Here is a 22,899-nt window from a genome sequence, read left to right on the forward strand (position 1 = left end):
AGCAGTCTTTCTCGGAGCTATTTATTTCACTACTAACTAAGCTTGCTCGTACCGTACCTATTTACAGAGTGCTTGGGAAACGAAGGGTACATTAAAGAGAGGCCATCGATATTTCCACATTATTTCCACTTCTTCGCATTTCGTAGAATTAAATGCAGAGGTTATGCATATTTTATAAGAGTATAAATTTATTGCTACTCGTTTGGTATGCAAATCGCGTGGCTTGATTCACTTGGACATAAAAAATGGAGTGATTGTTATGTTTATAGGTTTTGGGATAGCTGGAAAGATTGGATTGTATTCGATTTTAATTTAAAGGTAAATTCAACTAAAAGAAGAGGATGTCGTCTTTGTTTTAAGTAGTTGTAAAATAGTTTAGTATGTACATATTTTTCTCTGGCTCTTTCTACAATCCAAAGTATTTTAGTTATGGAATATCATAGTTTAAGTAATTATTTTTGTAAAGTAAATAGGTATATTACCACACATATCTGCAAAAAAATAGTAATAATGTATATTTGTTAAGTAATTCATATATCAAAAACAAAAAGTAACTTACATCTGTGAATAGATTTCTGCTGCCCCGACTTCGATCGACAACGAGTTTATACCAGGCTTCGAATATTATCTTATAATGAAGCGCAATTCTCGTGCAACTGTTTGTGGTAGTTTTTGTACAAACAGGAGAACCTCAAGAAATGGTCGGACTAGGCGAGAACATATGCATCGGGACTATTATCTACTACAGTTCATACAGTTGTTGAGATTATAGGAACTTTCAGAAAAACTTAAGTAGACGAATCACGGAACTTCACTTGTATTGCATAAAGATTAGGGCAATGAAAGTGTTAGGTATAAAAAGGAAATGACGTAGTAAATTTGTGGCGTCGTTCTGAAGATTTATGTACCTAGTAAAGCGTATTTTTAGGCGGGTGAGTAAGTGAAGGTGAGGCGCGGCGACATTCATTGGGTCAGCGCGTGTCGGGAATGGGAAATGCCAACACCTAGGGGAGGAAGCGGCGGCTTGCACGCGACGCTGAGCTGGGCCGTTGTTCCCGGTGTATCGACCGCGGGCGAGCCTTCAGCCGAAGTAAACAAGTATAAGTGTGGTCTCAACATCTAAGTATAGCAAGTACCAACCCCCTGCCGCTAGAAATACTAATTATAGTCTAAGATCCCACGTAAGGTCGACCTTCACCGTTATGCCTACCGGATAAAACTTATATTAACCCAGATAAACCAAAAAAATCTTATACATTGTATCAATTAGCCACTACAAAAACCCAAAAAAATAAAGCGGTGTTATAACACCTGGTCGGGCTAAATGGGACAGCATTTAAAAAGGCTTGGGCTTGGGACAAATATGGAGACATCAAAATTATAAAAAGAAGGAAGTTTGTCTGTCAAAATGCAGTTTTCTTTCAGCTATGGTGCTACTTCAATTGGTGGCATTAGGTACTATTTAATAGGCTCGGTGTATAAATAAATCGAAATAGTTTATATTTCGTATCTATTCGAATTTAAACTGTTGTGAGACATACTAACATTGAATAATTTTACGCGATACACGGCCGTCGTGAACGCTGCTCGCACTGTGCTTGAGAAAGGAGACCTAGGCTCTCCAAAACATGTCGCGCGAGTGACTAAAAACAAGTGAGTCTAAACCGTAAAATTATTCATTTTACGTATCTATTCGTTCATGTTACATATAGATACGTAAATCACGTAGGTAAGCACATTTGTAATAGAAAGGGGTATATAGGTATGACGCCAACCTGTGGCAGGGTCGCGGTGAAGAGGTATTTCCTACCTTTATTACCGGCCCGGCTGCTTGTCTGACAATGTAATTCACTGTAGAATTCCACTGCCGACATTCAGGGGGATTCAAGCACGCACGTGTATGGGGAAACCACGACTTACAACGAAAAAGGCATTAACGTGTTAATGTTAATGTAAAGTTTTCAAAATTGTTTCATGTTTTTTAGTTGCAAAATTTAATAAAGTAGGTACGTAAAAACTTAATACATTTCATAAAACTTTTCACACTGCACCGCCGCCGCATGACAAAGATTCGTTCAGTTCATTTTCTGTAAAATATGATAAATGTAAAAAGAAATTTAGAAACGTGATATGCACTACAGCCGTAAAAAAATTGCAATAGGCCCTTACTTCACCTATGTAAGTACTGGGTGGGCCAAAAGAGTGTTGGTAGTTTTAACCTTAATTTTTCGAAACCGCTTGGCGGGGTGCGGGGGGGGGGGGGGGGGTATGTTGCTATACGCCTCGTTCGTGGAAATTTAATCGGCAATAGATCAGTAAAAGTGGAGCGGAGCCTGCATTTTGTGTATGAGCTTTTGCCATAACCCTAAATCGGTGATTACTGCACGATGGGTGTATCGACAGGAATACCATTTACGAGATTAACGTGAGGTTCCAAGTGTTAATGTTATACGCAAATTGATCATAATGGTTTAAACAATCGGCTCGACCATAGCAATAATGCCTGGCGGACGTCCAGCCTCTGAGAGAACGGCCGACATTGTGGAGCAAGATCGACGTTCAGTTCGGCAAAATCCGCAACAATCAACGCGTAAGAGAGTTTAGGCTATGGACAATAAAAAATTCAACATTGCGACAAGTTTTGAAGCATAATTTGCATCTTAAGGTTTAAGAGATTCAGTTTGTTTATGAATTAAAACCAAATGATGCGAATAACCGACTTCATTTTGCCAATCAGATGCTCTAATCTCATTTCCGAAAGGAATGACAACAAATGGCCACCACCCAGCCCCGATCTCGGTCCGTGTGATTTTTTTTCTGTAGGATCACCTCAAATCTGTAGTCTTTGACAAAAATTCGAAAGATTTTGAGCAGCTCAAAAGGAAAATTTTTCGGAATATCGCTAATATCCCCGAGGGGAATATTTCGAAAAATAAAATCCAGAATTTGTGACTTTGCCTTCAAGAGTGCCAAGAAACTCAGGTGGGCCACTAATCTACACATTATTTTGAGTCATAAAATTCCCATAACTTGTGTTTTTAAAAGTAGTATTAAAAATGTTGTACAGTCCGTGAGATCTTAGAAGAACCTTCGTAATTTAGAAAAAGACTTCGGTTATCGGCGGTAACGTACGAAGGTGATACTGCTGTTCTGCTTTCTTAATAGCTGATAAAACTTTTTGAAGTTATCGTAAAAAGTTAAGTGGACAATTAGCATCAACATAAAATAAACCCTAATCTAAAGGCACTTAAATTAAATTTCGCTAGATAACTATATTGCGATTAGACTTATTGTCATAATTTAAATAAAATGGAATCAGAATTTGAATTTCGACCGGAGGTAAATTTGAAAACAGAATGTCATCTCACCATGTATCGCTTCTGGAAGAAATTATATAGAGCTGAGAATACCTATCGCATATTGGATTTTCTTCGATCATACAATCAGACGTGGCACGCACACGCATTAAAAGACATATTATTACTGGGAGTGTTGATGGACGAATGAGTAGAGGGCGTGCACCCAGAAGATGGACAGATGGGGTCCAAGACGTTACCAGGTCTTCACTCCAGGCAACTATACAAATGGCTGAAGATCTAACGGCCTAGAGAGCAGTGACAGAAAGAATAGCCCAATAAAGTCACGTTCCTCAGTCATGAGGTCACGACCAAGAAGAAGGAGAAGTAGATTTGAATTTATAATATAAAAGTAAAACTTCAAGATTAGAAAATTGCGTTAATATTACCATTTTTAATGCTATGGTGTGAGCCTATCATCATCACTATCGGAGTCATGTGTATCAATTATAAATTGGTCACTGTAGTTATCAATTCTATTTTCATATTTACGGAAATTTTCTTCACATTTAACTGCGTGCTGACAAACTTACCGCCAGTCTTCCGGACCGATCATATTAACCTTTTCTTGGAGAAGATTCCTGATGCTCATATCAACATTACGCTGGGCTACATATTGTTTTATTTGAGCCCATATATTTTCGATAGGGTTAAAATCTGGGTGATACGGAGGTAACCGCAGAACAGAATGACCATGTTCAGCCATTATTTTATCTTTTGAATATTGAATATGTTCTGGTTTGTGTTTTGAGATAATTTCGTAAATATCGGGTTTGTTTAGTCGCGTGTTTACTGGAATGTTGCGAGTTTTCAACCAATCTATCGTATCTTGTTTCCGGGTATTAGAATTTGGCATCTTTTCGGTATGTTTGTTGTGATATGGCCGATATGGGGCATTATCAACTACTAGCACGGAGTTCTGCGGCAAATTTGGAATGAGCTGATTTTTAAGCCATTTCTCGTAGTTTTCGCTGTTCATCTCCTTATGATAATCTCCCGTTGTGTCCGTAGATTTGTACATAAGCAACGCACCAGGTATAAAACCATTTTCACTGCCGGCATGAGCTATAATAAGACGTTGCCCTTTGGAAATTGGTTTTTTAATCCCTGCGTTGCTAGAGTCTCACCAGCCTTTGCCATTAACGTGCGAGGTGTGTATGTACGATTCATCCATATACACTATTTCTTTTCCTTCTTCTCTACATTTTTTTATTTTAGATAAAAATTGTGTCCTTTTAAGTCGCACATCATGTTTTTCCATTAAAGTTTTTCGGTTATCTTTGGTTTCGCAATACCGAAATCCCAATTTTCGTAAAATTTTTCGTAGCGTGAACGTAGAACCCTTGAAATTTATCGCTTCTATTAATTTCAATCGCAAATTTTTCAAATTAGGGAGTTCTTTGAATCTATAATGAAAGTCATATACCATTCTCCTGATTACGTCGTAATCAAAACTATCTAAATTTAATAAATAATCTTTTTTCGGTCTCTTTCTCTGTGGCGTTTCAAAAGGCATAGATGGAGATTTTTGGTTGGCTTCGTTTAAAATTCTTTTTAAAGTACTTTTTGAAATGCCTGTTGCTTCTATCACCCGATCTTGAAGTTTATTAAAATATTTACAATTATCGCTCTTCTTAAAAGTTGCCGCTTCCTTCGCAAAATACAGTGAAACCTGGTTAATTGGCACCTGGATAAATGGAAAACCTCAATAATTGCAACCAAAAGTCCGGTCCCGGTCCCTTGAGACCAAAGGGCCTCTATAATTGCAAGTTTGGAACCTCTATAATTGCAATTTAGATTTTAGTGCTTTTCGTAATTTTGCCTCTGTAATTGACCACATCGCAACTAAGACCTCTATAATTGACACTGTGCTAAATAAATCCGTTATTTTTGCTTTTCTTTTTACCTCTATTATTGAAACGAGTCTTACTTATTACCTCTGTAATTGAAATAATGTAGTTGTATGCAGCTGAAACAATATTTTAATAGCAATGATCATTTTATTTATATCTTCATCCAGAATTCAATTTATTTATTGGGTATCTATCACAGCCTGTAGTAGGTGAAATAGTTTTGATTTAATCAAAAACAAAGTATGCTTTTTACATTCTAATTAAACTTTCTTCTACAATTCAAGGGAATTTTTAAACCCAAATGATTAATAAGAAAATAAAGTGGTAATGAATGTAGTGTAAAAGTACAAGTATAGACAGAAGCAATATATAGACCAGAAACCCAGAATTTAAGCGTGTAAATCTACTTTCAATGGTTATTTGCACCTCCATAAAAGAAATTTGTCAAAACGCAACCTCTATTAATGAAAACCTCTATAATTGACACAACGATTTTTTGAACCTCGTTAATTGACACGACCTGCTTAAATGGAAAACCTGGTTAATTGACAAAAAATGGCCGGTCCCTTGAGATTGCAATTATCCAGGTTCCACTGTATTTATATACATTCTATACAATTTCCCGCGATTGACTATTTACAGATATACCCTTTTTGAAACGTGTCTCCATTAAAATCATTTTTTTTAAATATCTAATGAAATAATAACGAATATATTATGGTGGTATTAACTGCTCTATATAGTTCAAGACGAGAAAAACGACTGCACTCTTTGGGTGTTGGACTGCCACTAATTCGTCAACCAAAGTAATTGAAACTGTCATTTTCTAATACACGATTACGTCCGATTATAGCCGAGACCCGAAGGTTCTTCTAAGATCTCACGGACTGTACGCTTTGAAGTTTTTTTTAAATTCAATTTTCAAACTGCCATCACCGTTTTGGCCCACCCTGTACTTAGTGCCATCTCTTATATGACTTGCATATTATAAACCAACTAAAATTCGGTGATGATTTATAACTATATATGTGTAAGTTTTCTTAATCGTGTGTATAAATACTTTAATAATTACCTACTAATAATACAAACATTAGGCAATAAAAGGGCGTTACGACTACTTACGACCCATAGTCTAATAAAACATGGTCTTCTATTCCCAGAGTGACACAGGCCTACGTCACAACAACATGGCCGCTATATATAGCGCTATCGCATATTATCATATAGCGCTGTCGCATGATGACGTAGGCTTGTGTCAGTTAGGTGACCTAGAAAAGACGGGAATGGAGTACCAGGCGGAGTATATTATTATACCATGTTACGACCCAATCTAATTGGGAGTGAATTGTTTTAATGTTTCGAGCTTACAATTTTAATAAACGCTTTGTTACAAATAATGTTGTTCATCGCATCAGCAAAGAATAATATGTTTTAAGCCAAACAAAATAAATGTTAAATACCTACGGTAACACAACCACACAGACGGGTACAGAATACCCGTCCATCATCTTATTAATCTTATTATTATCTTGTTTATTGTTGAAGTAAAGGCATGAAAGGCAGAGAAGTTTAAACAGATTTAAATTTTTCATTTTTTTTCCTAATGTAATAAATTAAGTAATAATTTTAGTAATACCTACCTATTTACAGTTTGATATAAAAATATTTCGACTTATAACATTCTTTATTATAACTCTCCCTACCCTAAGCCTGTGTGGACGCTTTATGTAGGTACCTATGACCAAATAATTGCATTCGAACTTAATTGAATTGAGCTTTTTTTTACTGGCATTAACTCCTACACCGATAGCCAGACTACACACTCCCCGGGTGGGCATTTAAGTAACAAACCCTTTCGTAAATAGCTTGAATGGTAGGTCTCTTCGCCCACGTGCTCTTAACCAGCCTACGCTACAGGCATCGTATTCTTGAACGCATGTTATTACTTATTGATAAAAGAATCTCAACTCGAACAGAATTCGTTTTTAGCCTATCTTTCACCTCACCTGTGCCTATCATTCACAGAGTGTGCAAGTGTTATTTGTACCTACGTCATAATTTCATAGAAGTTTGACGTTTAAAATAACATTTGCACAAAATCGCTGCAGACTTATCTTGGTCTAACTATACATTTATAAAGATCAATGCAGTTTTTCTACTATTTACGAAATAGTTTTGAGATGTTACCAAGTCCGTTATTTTAGTCAGTACCGCGGGGTGTCCAAAGAACTCAATTTAAATTAAAACTGTTTTTAACTACTTAATTTTTAGTCGTATTCTACTCGATGGAATTTACTCTACCGATATTACCAATATATTTTATCTGTTTCAGAAATCGCCCATCGCACGCATAATCTTAATGCATCATCGAATGTTCTATAAATAAACGTTCAATACATACAAGGTCCTGTCATAAGGGTTAGTCTATACATATAGCATATACGTTAAATTCGGAATATTGTTCGTGACCGCGGCCGTGCCATTGTCACAATTTTTGACAACAAAGCCGCAGCCTTCACCAGTGGCGTCACGCCACATTGATTTCCACGCCACTCTCTACGGCGGCTCGACGCCGTCTCGTCTGCCGCATCTAATAATATATAATGGCAGAGTAAACCTTCCATTCGTCTCGATTAACCTTCTCATGATTACCTGACAAATGTTGTTATATGATCCGTGTACGTCTCTCTCTTAACGTAAACCGAATTTGAAATGTTATAAATCAGTATATTACTACTGGGTTGAGTGTGTCTGTGTCTTTGCATATTTCATAATGTATTTGAGTGAAGGTTTACGTCGGTCGGTGGTATTTAGCAAAGTAAGCCTTACGAAAAGGTTCGGGGGTTCTGTAATTGTATTCGCATAAGTACCAAACGTTGGTGCCGGGCAAACCACTATAATGGTGACCTCAAGATCTGTACCAACTATGCGTAGCCGAAGACGTGCCTGAGATCTCGCTCGACATGTTTCGCTCTATATCGAGAAGCATCAACGAGAGCACGCGTTGGCGGACCAATGCAGACCCGTTGTGGGTCGTGATTGACCCGAAATATGTCTATGTCTCACAGAAGTTTTGTTATTCAAAATGTGAAGAAAACGTCAAATAATGCAGGTCAAACAGTCATAAATACATAATTAGGTAGGTACGCATATACACACGCTATTACAAAATTTAATATAAGTAATTGTATTTTTATTTTGTAGTACCTATGGTTTCTATCCAACTGCAAATTCATGAAAATAACCATTACTCACAGTTCTATTTTATCGTGTAAGTACCTAGTCTTATTTTGTTCTTCTTATCTTAGTCAAAGAACTTTCAATTGCCGCCCTGACAAAATTGTCCAAACACTTAAACCGTAACGATAATGGTGTACCTAAATGGCTGTCTGGTTTTATTGATGTATAGGTATATCAATAAAACCAGACAGCCATTTAGGTAACCTAGGGGTTACCTCCTTAAGTAGGTAGCCAATAACCAAAAAGCATGGTGTTGCCACCCACACAGCGGTTTCAAATTTCAATACCTAGGGGTTGAAGTAAAAAAATTGACACTACTTTCATTCTTTCGGATTGTCTCCAAGGCTACTTTAATCAATTGCTTTTATAAATCGTTTGTGAAATGAACTGTAGATACTTTTAGGGTTTAATTTTATTTATAAAAATATCGCATACGAGTATCAGTAGCATTTTTTAACGGATGTACACTATGTACGATAAGAGCGTGACCGGTAAAACTTTGAAAAAAAGTAAAGAGTTATCATGTCAAATACTATCATATGAGAGTTTTGTAATTTACATATTCATGCTTTATTTTAATAAGACGTCCAGTCTCCTGAATTATGAATAATACCTTGGTATCTTTGAGGCATAATTTCGACCAAATTTTCAGCTAAAATGCAAGGTAAAGACGTTCGCACAGACGTCAGTTCTCCAGTTAGGTCAATAATACTAAGAGTGTTATTACCTCGTAATTTAAGCTTCATCCACGCCCAAACATTTGGAACTGGGTTGGCGTCGGGTGATTGTTAGGGCCAATCCAAAACATCGACGTCATTTTCAGTTTTTCATGCAGTACAGTGCTGACTTCGGCATTTAGGGTCATTAATCTCTTGCGGTATCCAAGAAGCCTTATCCTTTGGGAACTTTTGATAACAGAAGGCGACAATGCCTTTTCATCATTTTTTATCATTTTATGGGCGTCCAGTGTATCGGTGCACAACTGCAAATGGCCGAAACCCTGCTTCGCGACATCAGGCTTCATCCCCAAACATGTTCCTCTACTGGGTAATTATTTGTCGTAGAACAAGCCTAAGTCAAGTAATTAACTGCCCAAAAAGAAACATCATCGGAAAAAAAAATAGATTGCAATCTCGCTTTTTGTTTTCTTTCGCCCACGGTAGCCTTTTTTTCATATGTTTTTCAGTAAGGGAGAAGCTTCTTCACCGTACTGCGATATTTTAAACCATTTTCATTCAAACGCCTTTTGATTGTATCTAAAAATATCTGCAAACCTTTTTTCTCCAATTTTACTTGCCCAGAACCGCCAGAACGCAATGATAGAAGTGGATTTTTTGAAAACATCTGCAAGACCCGTTTATCCTCTGTGTAGGAGGTCATTTTTGTTTTCCGCGTTCTGATAAGTCGTAAACATTTTTATACTCCATATAATGCTTCATCCACTTAATTACAAACGCTTTCGATTTATTTATATACAATCAGCAGGTTTTCGTGACATTTTGGGCCCTTTGGGTACGTACAGAGGAACACTGCCTCATAACGTGAATCGTAAGCGGCATTCTTTTTTTTTATTGAACTTTAGGTAGGAAACTCTCAAAAGGTTTTTATTATTTTATACGAAGGATTTTAGACAAAATAACATTCTATTCAGCCAGTACCTTTTTTTTCTGTGTCACATCCTTAAAATATACAATACTGGTCACGCTCTTGTCGAACACACTTTAGTTCGTTCTTATTCAAATATGCAAAGAAAATACTAGTTTATTATAGACCGGGATGTCTAGAAGAGTGTTGTATGCATAATTGTTAGACCGCAGTTTGACTTCTGATCCTTGTAGTAGGGCTCCTAGGCTACAAGAAACCTGATGTTGCCGGGCTGAAAAGTGGTGCCGTTCCCCCCACCACCTCCTTGAAAATCCCCTATAAAATATTCATAGTCTTCGAGATTGAATGGTTTTCATTTATTTTTAATAACTTATTCGTGTTAAAATAAGCTGCTATAACATATACCGTGATATATAGAATAGTTTGACGTAGCTGTTTTTGACGGCCGAGGCTTAGCGAGGTCGACAAGTAATAAGTTTTAGGAGCAGTTCAAAGATGGACTAGTAAAATAATTTTCACACTACAGGGAAGTTTAATCTATATTGGATAGTTTTTATTGAATATACAGGTAACAAAATGACGATAAAAACCATACAGATTAACCTTTTTGTAAGTTTTAATGTACTTTTTGCAAAGTATTTCTTATTTTTAATGTCTTACCAACTATAATAAACTAACATAAATCATTACAAGTTTTTACAATTGTTATTTACAAATTTACATAGTGATATACAAACATTTGACCGTTTTTTACAGCTGCACGACATAGTGCGGCACTGAGTTTTGCATTTACATGGCTAAAGTAGCGATTCTGGTCAAGATATTTTCCTCATTTTCTTTGGGTACAAGTACCATTATGTTCCTCCTAAGTTTCTTGTAGCCTAGGAGCCCTACTACAAGAGTAGGTAGAAGTCAAACTGCGGTCTAACAATTATGCACACGAGACTCTTCTAGAGATCCTGATCTATTAGAGTTAGACCATAAATAAAGACCGGTGTATAAAAGTGGAGGCTAATGCCCGCGTGCATGCCGCAGCAGTAATCTGCTGCGGCGTGCACGCGGCTGCTATAAAACTTTCTGATCGCGTCAGTAATGCGTCTCCGAACGTCACTCATTTTGCAGCACTAATATCGCAACAGTAATGCAGCTGCATTTGCCATCGAAATGTCACCTTAAACCATTAGAACGTCCAAAGCGTCACTCATTTTATCTAGGAAATGGACAATGACAGCGTATTTGTCATCCTAAGGTCACCTTAAGTCACACGTCACACCTCACTGTCTTGTCGTCAAGTCGATGACACAGACAGATCGATAAATTCGATATGATACGTTACCTATAATAGGTACCTACTTACGTACGATTAAAACTCTGCTCTATTGATGCACAATATGTTATGCAACTAACACCAAATGGTACAATATATAGATCACGTAAAAGTCCGCTATTTTAAATTAGCTGAAAACTTATAATACGAGATGTATGTCTGACCTTTTAGCCAGGAGGTAAAAGAAAACGCCCGATACGGTTTATGACTACATAAATAAATGATGCTAAATTTAATTTTACGGATGTGTAAGAATATACGTATGATGCTGAACTTTATTTCGGACGGATAAAGTCGTACCCATCAGGTATACGTTACCAAGCTACTTCAAAGGCAGCAGCGGAGCTTGGTATGATTTAGGAGGCCATCAGTGGCTATCGAGGGTCAGGTGTACGTAATGGTTGACCTTACACCTCCAAAATCTTTCATAACCCACAATGTCGAGCGCTAATTACAGATCACAGTTCGTTGCGCCAAATAGAATGGTCTACCCAACATACTACAATAAAATTAAAAAAATAATCATAAATGTAGGTACCTCCCTATGCTGTGAAAGTAAAAGTGGAGCGAAGCGTTAAGTGGCATGATATTGATATATATGTAGTGGTCATTATCAATCATAGGTACCTAAAAGATCTATGTATTATCAAGTATTATGAAACACGCTTCAAATTTTGTTTTTAAATTTTCAAATAAAAAAATATTTTAAATGCGCGTACATAGGTACTTGTTGCGCGTACACCTAGGTAAATAATATCTGAATCGAAACTAATATTTATCAGGCTGAGTGACGTGGGGGATTTTTATTAATACTAACTAATTTGACGTTCCGGGCCAGTTCAAGGCCAGAAACCAATTCAAACCTCTTTGGGTCATGGTCTTATAGAATTGTATTAGAAATGCGATCATTTAATAAACTTACATTTTACTAGAAAGTGAAGGCAATCCCTGTGTAATTAGTAGGGTCATAGGTCATTAAGCTAGCCGTTCGTTAGCACACGCTCGCACGCGACCTTTTACGAATTTCGTAATTTGGTTTTAGCTGACTGAATGAAATGTACGTATGAAACTGGAATATTCAAATTGGTGTATAATTTTGACAATTACAATGCAAATTAAAACCGCGGAAATCCACTTGAAAAGATTGCTGATCTGATTTATTTACAGGCAGTGTATTTTAACAGTTATACTTATGTACGTACCTATTAGATATATTTATGAGCCGTGCAGGGGTGCACAGTTATTTATACCCTATCCACGTCCATGCCCTATCACTTTTTAAATCGTTGGCGTATTGTTACCCACATATGTTTCAAAACTCAACTAGGTCCAGTGCTATCAGATCCGCAAATACGAGCTAATGTGTTTCCTCATTGTGCAACATGAATTCATACATATTAAACATTTATATCCTCATACAAATGTAAGTGTTAAAAGTCACGTGTTGACAGTAAAGCACCCCATAATGTGTTCTCTTTATTACTTTCCCAGTGTTTTTATTCTCGTCGACGTTTAAAATCTAAAGCGTATCTATGGTTTAGCGCCCGCTGGTTTGCGCAAGCATAACATACAAAAGCGCGACGCTGTAACTGCGGGCGCAGCACGGTTCCATTTTTATCGCCTATCCTATGCGCGTCCCTTTCGCACTTACATAGTTGTTAGAACGTGACAGGCATGGTGACAAGCGATAAAAACGCGACTATGAAATACATTGAAATTGGATTGGTATCCGCAGAATGAAAGCCTGTGCGCGAGCGCCGACGCACGTGCGACGAGTGGCACTCGCGTGGTGGGTACACGTCGCGCATTCGCTCGGCTCATCATCTCCTATTTACATGCTCAATTGTAAGCGTCTAGAATTAGGAGAAATCGCGTTACACCCATAATTTACTAGGCCAATTAAATAGGTACATTAATACAGTGAATCCAAGTCCAGCGTAGCTATACAATAGGTACGTTTTTCCTATGTTTATGTTAAGTGTATCTCCTTATTCCTGAATTTAACATTTTATACATAAATATATGATATGAAGCTTAACTTGCATATAAAAATAAAAATAATAAAATAGAGAATATATTTAACTTCTGAATAAAATAAAAAAGATTTTTATTTGAAAGTGTTCCAGAGTCAGAGAGAATCCAATTCTACTAGTATTTAACATATAAATGTGCAGAGAACATCTTAAAAATATTTAAATATTAAATAAGCTATTTCGAGAACGATAATTATGTCATTTGTTAACGAACATTCTGCAATCTTGTTACCATACAGCAACGTCATTAGTTAGAGTTCAGAACTAATAACATTGCTTCTGGTTACACGATCACATTTCCATTAATTTGCTTAATCGATGATATAAAATATATCGACCTTGGTCCTCCTCACTTAAACATTATTGTATTTTTAATATTATTTAATTACAAATGTCTCCACTTAATCAATACACTTTATTCATAATTTAATTTATCAATTTTTGTGCCTGAGTTCCGTATGCTAGTGCTAGCTTTTAACCATGAATAAAAAAAACTGGATGAAACTTTCGTACTTACTTTCATTTTAAGTTAGTCTTGTGGTTGGCTAAGTTCATAAAGTTATAGTAGGTTAGTGCACTAGTTAAAACTTTAGGTACTATTCATAACTAGGTAAGTCTTGTTATATATAAGGTTAACCGTCTTAATCTAAGCCAAAAACTAATCTATTATGAATTAAATATATGTACGTGTAAAGCGAAAATAATATCTTTAAAAGTTATGTTATGATACCCTGGATAGGACTGTAAAATCGTTTGACTGTAACTAATGAATAATTCCAAGGCTTTGTTGCTCTGGGCAGCTTGGCTTAGACAATAGGCAGGTGAAGTGGGCTCGAACAATGCCTTTTAGTCTTCTAAAACGGAGTGCAGGAAGACGTTTTTTGCAAGAGTTATTCAGTTCAGAAACTGTGTGTCCGTAATTGGACGCGTATACTTTGTGATACCATAGAAGTGATCTTCCTAAACCATGAACCAATAAAATTGGTTGTTCATCTTTAGGGGCCACTACCCTAGTAACCATACTGTTCTACCTTAGGGATGGCCACGGGGCGCCATAAGCCTTCAGTAAGAAATGCATATATGTATATATTATATAAGATTGCCAATTTGTAACCGTAACATGCATCCAAATAAATTACTATTATTCGCTAAAAGATATTCCTAATTTTATTAAGCAAACGACAAATAATAATTCACAAAACGACCAAGAACGAGTAGACCTCAAAATAAATGTAAAGTTGGAAACTGTCGCGCAATAGGATGGAGCAAGGAGCTCGCAATTTTGACGCTCTCGGGCCATATAAAGTCTTTTTTGTGATTGATTTTTTCCATTAATTATTAGTATATTTTTTGATTCATAAGGAAATTTCGTGGCATGGCAATATTCGGTATTATAACGAGGTACCTAACTAAAGCCTGCCAGCTCAGTAAACAGACGTCCCAGATTACGAGTATCGAGCGAGTTGGCCGACCTCAGCCAATAACATGCCAGAACGCAAGTTTTTTCGGCATCATGCCAATGTCGAATGGCATTTCTTGCAGAAATAAGTAGTAAGTAGGTGAAGGCTCAAGGCTGAATTATATCTATATTGTAATTTTTTTGCATTACACCCCCGGTAATATCTGCCTTAAAAATATGAGAAGTGCATCTTGATTCTCTATTTCGTAGCCTGTATTAATAGTGTCGCACAAAGGCCACTCCTCTTTTCATCTTATCAACGCCATACAATCCTAGTCCAAGGACTGAAATAATCTATGAAACGATCTGCGTAATTTTTTTTTATTTAATCTTGCAAGTACCTGGACATAAAATCGGAAGGACTAAGGAAAACAAAAATCAAACCAAGCAGACCCCTCGTCGAGACGCGAACTATATTGAGGTACTTGTGGCGCATAGGTATACATACGTAAACCGCGCATTTAATTTAGGGTGATTCACTTTTGTATGGAGAAAAAAAAGTTGTAATATTTTTCCTGACTTTGCTCACCAATGGAGTCTCCCCACACTAAAAACTATCTATTTCAATTTTCGAAAGAATCGAATAACGTTTAGAGGTTGCACAAGTTGAAAAGGTAGAGTGAGAACCCCATACATTGCATGAAAATGAACTATGTTCTAAAATGACAAAATATAATGAACTGATACTAAAATCGAATGAGAAAACTGAATTTTGCGTCTAAAACACGATAAAAGCACTTTTCCTTTGGAAACAGGTGGAAAAACTGAAAAATCTTAATTAGAACATTTATCGAGTAACCAAAATCCAAGTTTACTACTAATTTTAAAATTTATTTATATGTAGAAGGTTCAGTATCACACTACTCTCCGCTTGGATGGTATCCGCTTAAACCATTTTCTACCCTCCGATGTAGAGTCGTTGGTTATTTGAAAAATCTTTGTCGATGTTGTGCAACCTCTAAATGTTGACCGATTTTAATTTTTTTTAACGTATAATATTATTTTATCAATTAGAACAAGAATTCGAGCAAAGTCAGATGAAAATCGAAAATTCGGAAAAATGAAACACCCTAGCATTTATATAAGTATACTGTTCATATAAGGAGCTGTATTGAGGTTGAACAATTTGTCAAACTTAGGTAGTTTTGATATTTTTACTATACTTTGGCTTTGCCACGAGTCACAATGCATCGCGCGGGAACCAATAAGCTCGAGCGATCGTCTCATATCAATAACAAAACCATAACGATTCTTTAAATCTGAAAACCGCTCCTGAAAACCTATACTATGACAGGTTTTGGTGATATCTATTGTTTCGTTCACGAACCCATAACGGCCATAACCTACACCTACAGTATGCGGTTTAGGTACTGACACTACTTACATATACCATATCATACTGCTTTAAAAATGATTATTTCTACCTACGCGCAAGCCTAAATGCAGATGATTGATGAATCTGCTGGCGTTGCTGACTGAATTACGCGCCTTTTATTACAGCTAATGGACCGTGGTGCTATTAACTTGAATTTAACTGAGTTTTATTAAGATGCAAGACGCGATGCAAGATGAGTAGGTACATGAGAATTTGTTTAAAATTATAACAAAATCGCCATTTTTATTCACTGTCTATAGCGATAGCGGTACAGCCAGAAATTCGGGAATCAGCTGCAAATGGTGTTAATGGTATGAAAATCGGCACGATTAATCTTTAGGCCATTTGAATCAATTTGACCCGTAGCACCAAAAAAAAAACAAACGGAAAGGAGTTATGACGTCATCTTTTTTATGTATGGAAAAACCAATCTTCAGCATCACCAAATTAATTTGTTTCTTTTTTTTAATTTGTTTTAGGCAAAAGTTAAACACGCGGTATGTCTCTTTTACTACATGGACAAAGTTGTGACTTGGTCAATAAGGCACTGAGTAAATAAACTAACTGACAAGTTACATAGCTAAGTTCGTAAGTTCGTACAGTCACCTGCACCTGCACCTGTTTGTAGAGCCATAAGAGCGTGTCACATATTTTTGTGGCCTTCGTGAGGCACATATTATTGCAGGTGACTGTACAACTGAGAACAAATGAATTAGTGTAGGTACCTAGGGGCTGTCCATAAATTACGTCATCGATTTTTGACGATTTTTGACCCCCCCCCCCCCCTATAATCATCCAAAAATCATGCTTCAAATGACCCCATTTCCTCCTACTTCATGCTACCGTCATCCTATGTCCAGACCCCCCCCCCCTAATTTGAAATGACGTAATTTATGAATAGCCCCCTAGTCATAATTATTACTATGTGACACAACGAAGGCCGCAAAAATATCTGACACGATCTTGTTTGTAGAGCCATAAGAGCGTGTCACATATTTTTGTGGCCTTCGAAGAGGCACATATTATTGCAGGTGACTGTACAACTGAGAACAAATGAATTAGTGTAGGTACCTAGTCATAATTAGGTATTACTAGGTAACAAATCAAATTATTTATAGAAAATATTTTGATTTGTTTTTAAATAGTCACACTACTATAGTTAAATAACAAACTGACAATATTTATTAGCCATAGGTACTTACCTACTTTTTTTTTATTATATAATATTTATTTAGGTCGGTATTGAAATATACCTATTCCTGTTTGAGCACTCGCGCGCTGATTAACACTTTACTCGTTAGTAAGTTTAAGCAACCATTTCTCATAATAAATTAATTAAAATTATACCCAAAACCTTTCCAAATTAAAAGTATTAAATTTATTTTTAAATAAAACCTCCCAACAACTACTTGTCAAGCGTTATACCAGCCGAAGTTAGGAGCACCACTCAACGCCATCATTCCATACATTTCTGCCCTAGAATCCCTAGTTCACACATAACTATTTACATAGGTACCTACCAACGTACACGTAAGGTTAAAGTTTCGGAATAATAGGGATGCAAATCATGTTTATCATTTCAGCCAATGATGATTCTGGTTAAGAAAAAAATACAAAAAGAGGTCAAAGTTTTTGTACACTATTATGGACTGTGCCCTATTAAGGGTTCAATATCACGTTTACCTTAAAATGTGTCTCGTTTCAATCAGTTTAGTCAAATGTGTTTTATAATAAACTAGTAGTTGGCCCCGAACTGAGAACTCGCGGAGTGCCAAAAATTATATATGTTGCAGTCAAAAGTGTGAACTGGTCAAAAGAACTTTTAACCGACAAAAACAGGCAAAACTGCTTTTGACTGACCATGTTGGTCAAAAGTAGTTTTACCTGAAAATCATACCTATTTCTGACAGCAGTTTCGTTTTTAGGGCGTAGCAAAAAAAAAATAACCCTAACCTACCTATTTCTAGGAGTACTTTTGACTGATAGTAACAGTCACAATTACTATTAACCAATGATTTTCAGGTAAAACTACTTTTGACCAACATGCTCAGTCAAAAGCAGTTTTGCCTGTTTTTGTCGGTTAAAAGTTCTTTTGACCAGTTCACACTTTTGACTGCGACATATACAGCGATTGACTTTGTTGCACCTACTTACTCGTATAGTTCGACATAAAATAGTAGAAAATAATTTTCAAGAAAAAAAATCCGACTTCTATGGGGGCCGGTGAAAGATTATTGTACATAGATGGTGCACTATGTAGAAAAGGAGGTAAAACCACCCACTTTTCTAGTAGGTAGAGTCAGACCAAGAAAATTCTGCAGCGGATTTGATAGCCCACGCAGTGCAAGTGTTATTTTAAACGTCAAACTTCTATGAAATTATGACGTATAAATGACACTTGCACTGCCTGGGCTATCAAATCCGCTGCAGACTTTTCTTGGTCCGACTCTAGCATTTCGTTTCTGTAAGGGTCGCAGTTTTAGCCTAACGAACCCACTTCTCTGATAGCAGTTCGGTTCTGTGAGGATTGCGGTTCGAACCTAACCAAAACCACTTTTCTAGTAGCATTTCGTTTCAGTAAGGCTCGCAGTTCTAACCTAACCCACTTTTTTCGGTTCTGTGAGGATCGCAGTTCAAACCTAACCTAACCCACTTAACGGCGCGTGCGGTGCGGTGTACGGGGATTGAGCGGGAGGGGCTAGAGTCAGACTGTGAAAAGTCTGCAGCAATTTTGATAGCCCACGCAGTGCAAGTGTCATTTTAAACGTCAAACTTCTATGAAATTATGACGTATAAATAACACTTACACTGCGTGGGCTATCAAATCCGCTGCAGACTTTTCTTGGTAGGACTCTAGTAAGTTTGGCATCATTATACTTTATACCTACATTTTATGGTAGGTAATCATAGTGGTTTATTTAGCATAGGTATCAGTGGTTTTCCGGGTGAAGGTCCGAGTCCGGGTCCGAGTCCGGGTCCAGTTCCGGTTCCAGGACCAGGTCCAGGTAGACCTGGACCTAGAGGTCTTGGTCCAGGTCCAAGTCCAGGTCCAAGTCCGGGTCCAGGTCCGGGTTCAGGGCCAGATAAGAGCCCGGATCCGGGTCAGGTCTGGCTCCAGGGCCAGCTCCGTCAAAATCGAAATTCGAAATCGCTAAACGTGTAGTCATTGAAGAGTTCTGTTCTGATCATCATCAGCAGTTCCACTTCATCAATTGCTACAGTTTTTAATGTAAATTCTTGATTTTCTGATGAAAATACACAAATCTCTATACGCATGCCTTTAAGATTTGAGGAGTTCCCTCGATTCCTCATGGATACCATCATCAGACCTCGAGCTTGACAAAAATGTGGCTTAAAAACTTAACTTGCTTAACAAACATAACGAAGAGGACAAATCGCCAATTAAACGTGAACTATGCGTCGTTGAAAAGTTCCGTTCTGATCATCATCAGCATTTCCACTTCATCAAATGCGACAGTTATAAATGAAAATGCTTGATTTTCTGATGAAACTACAAAAATCTCTATACGCATGCCTTTAAGATTTGAGGAGTTCCCTCGATTCCTCGTGAATCCCATCAGCAGAACTCGAGCTTGACAAAAATGTGGCTTATAAACTTAACTTGCTTAACAAACATAGCGAAGAGGACAAATCGCCAAACGTGAACTATGCTTCGTTGAAGAGTTCCGTTCTGATCATCATCAGCAGTTCCACTTCATCAAATGATTTGTTGATAAAACACATAAATCACTATATGTATGCCTTTAAGATTTGAGGAGTTCCCTCGATTACTCACGGATCCCATCATCAGAACTGGGTTTTGACAAAAACGGGACCAATCTGTATGCATATACATACAATCAAAAAAATAATTTTCAAAATCGGTCTAGTAATGACGGAGATATGGAGTAACAAACATAAAAAAAATCACAATCGAATTTCCTCCTTTTGAGATTTGGAAGTCAGTTAATAAATGAGGGCGCCACTTTCTACGTAGCTGTCACATTTTTGACGTAAAATGCTTACACATGGCAACAATTTATAGTCTGTCAAGCCATTTCCGTCAGTAGAAAAAAGCGGCTTAAAAATGTAGGCGCGAAGGGTTATCGTCCCATAGGAAATTTGAATATCGCGCCTTTTTCTACTGACAAACTTGTTTGACCGACTATAGTATGGAAATTTTAGAGTTCCATTTTATTTTATTTCTACTATTTGATGTCCCACTATAGGCAGCAATGGATCAAAAATCGCGTGGATATATTACAAGGTCTGTGGAGCCCTTAACTGATACTGTATCTGTGGTAAGCCGAAATATTTCCTGTCAAATGTCAAATACCTATGTTATGTTTATTTTTATCTTGCTTATATTTCAAAATGGTAATTTTAAAAACGATATTATAAAAGTGCAAGCCGAGCACTTTCATTTGATACCAAACTCGACCATACTTTCTTGCAAAAAGATGGCCAGAATAGCAAGACCCCTCACAAATAGCTTTTTAACCTTCTAAGCTCTTCTAGCTCAATAACCCCTTGATCGAGCCTGCTCATAATTTAATGACTAAAATATAATGCCCTCAACTACACGTTTACCCAATTTCATTTAAATTAGAACAAATTTACTTAAGTTCTTGAGTATCAAACTATATCCTCTGATAGTTCAGCTTAAAAACATCGAAATGCCGGGACGTGCCCCTAGCCAGCCGCGTGTCCCTAGTCGAATGTAAGAACTTCGTTCGCTTTGCTTGCTCGTTCGATAATATCTGGGAGACCGTGCTTTGCTCGGAGAACATACAAAAACTGAAAAAACCGGCCAAGTGCGAGTCGGACTGGCAAACGAAGGGTTCCGTACCATTATATATAAAAACGGTCACCCATCCAAGTACTGACCCCGCCCGAAGTTGCTTAACTTCGGTCAAAAATCACGTTTGTTGTATGGGAGCCCCACTTAAATCTTTATTTTATTCTGTTTTTAGTATTTGTTGTTATAGCGGCAACAGAAATACATCATCTGTGAAAATTTCAACTGTCTAGCTATCACGGTTCGTGAGATACAGCCTGGTGACAGACAGACGGACGGACGGTCTTAGTAATAGGGTCCCGTTCGACTTCGAGAAAGAGGTTAATCGACGAATCCGACTCGGTTGGGCAGCGTTTGGGAAGCTACGGCACATTTTTTTGTCCAATATTCCGCAGCGTCTCAAGACGAAAGTCTTCGACCAGTGTATGTTGCCAGTGATGACATATGGAACTGAAACGTGGCCGCTTACTATGTGCCTCATGAGAAGGCTCAAAGTCACCCAAAGGGCAATGGAGAGGGCTATGCTTGGCGTCTCTCTGCGTGATCGCATCAGAAATGAGGCCATCCGCAGTAGAACCACTTTGGTTCTGCTGCGGATGGCCGACCGATATAGCCCTCCGAATCGCTAAACTTAAATGGCAGTGGGCGGGGCACATTGCCCGTAGAACCGATGGCCGTTGGGGCGGAAAGGTTCTCGAGTGGCGACCACGTACCAGAAGGTGCAACGTGGGTAGACCAAGGTGGACTGACGACCTGGCAAAGGTCGCGGGAGTCCGCTGGATGCGGGTGGCGCAAGACCGGTCATTGTGGCACTCTTTGGGGGAGGCCTATGTCCAGCAGTGGACGTCCTCTGGCTGATATGATGACGGAACCCTAAAAAGGTCTAAGATTACTGTAACACGTGTTACTAATGAGTGTATTTATTGGACTGATCGGTTCTTTCCAGAGATTAGTAAATATTCAAGACGAACAACCTACCTTTTTACTATTTTTCCATTTTAGCTTTATACCCATAAAATCTGTCACATTGTCATATGCACAAAAGTACAATAGGGTATTTGACTGTATTTTAAATAAATTATTTTACGCCATGCAAGAAATAAAGCACCAGAAGATTAATAGAGAAATATATACAGCAATTATTTTGAGACATAATTTATATTTTAAAACCCGTATAAAACTATAAAGAGTAGGTAATTTGATCGTGACGTCACATGCTAGTGTTTCATATTCATTCCATAGTCAAAATCGTTTTGACAGTTTAGAAAAAAGAGACTGAATTGACTAGTAGTCAAATACCCTATTAAAGCATAAAATAATCATCTTAGGCATACTCATATTTAATGGCGCCATCAAGTTCTAAGATTTTTAAACTTAAATTTCAAAGGGCTAAAAATGCTTTATTTATGCATCAAATCTAGTTTTGTGACAAACTATAACTGCAGTTAGAAGTCCAAATTATATAAATAAATACAAAATAAAATAAGCAGCAGGGTGGCAGTTTACATATGCAAATAACTAAAATGTACCTAAATTGTAAATATTATATTTAATCTACAACATTGACGATTCTCGCGGTGTTGTAGGGGGGGGGGGGGGGGGGGGCTGTCCGTCTTCTTTATTTACTACACTCTGGTTCTTACTGTGTCGAAACATCCGTATTCGAATGTAATATCGGAGCCCATAAAATATAATGAATCGTTTATGTGAAGATGAGTACAGATTATGTAAGCTTACCGACGTCTACAAAATTATAACGAAAGTGTAATTACATGTATGATCCATTAAGGGGACCATTACCGAGAGCTGAGAGCGCGGCCGCTGACGAGACGGACGTCCGCGCCGCGCCGCTC

The 22,899-nt window shown here is 37.4% G+C and overlaps 1 protein-coding gene across 2 annotated transcripts in view; it reads left to right on the forward strand.

Moving 5' to 3' along the window:
• LOC134804541 (frequenin-2) overlaps positions 1–22,899 on the forward strand; it is a 172,239-nt gene that overhangs the window by 85,877 nt on the left and 63,463 nt on the right. The window lies entirely within an intron of this gene.

This window comes from Cydia splendana, chromosome Z (genome assembly GCF_910591565.1).
Source record: "Cydia splendana chromosome Z, ilCydSple1.2, whole genome shotgun sequence".
Classification (NCBI taxonomy): domain Eukaryota; kingdom Metazoa; phylum Arthropoda; class Insecta; order Lepidoptera; family Tortricidae; genus Cydia; species Cydia splendana.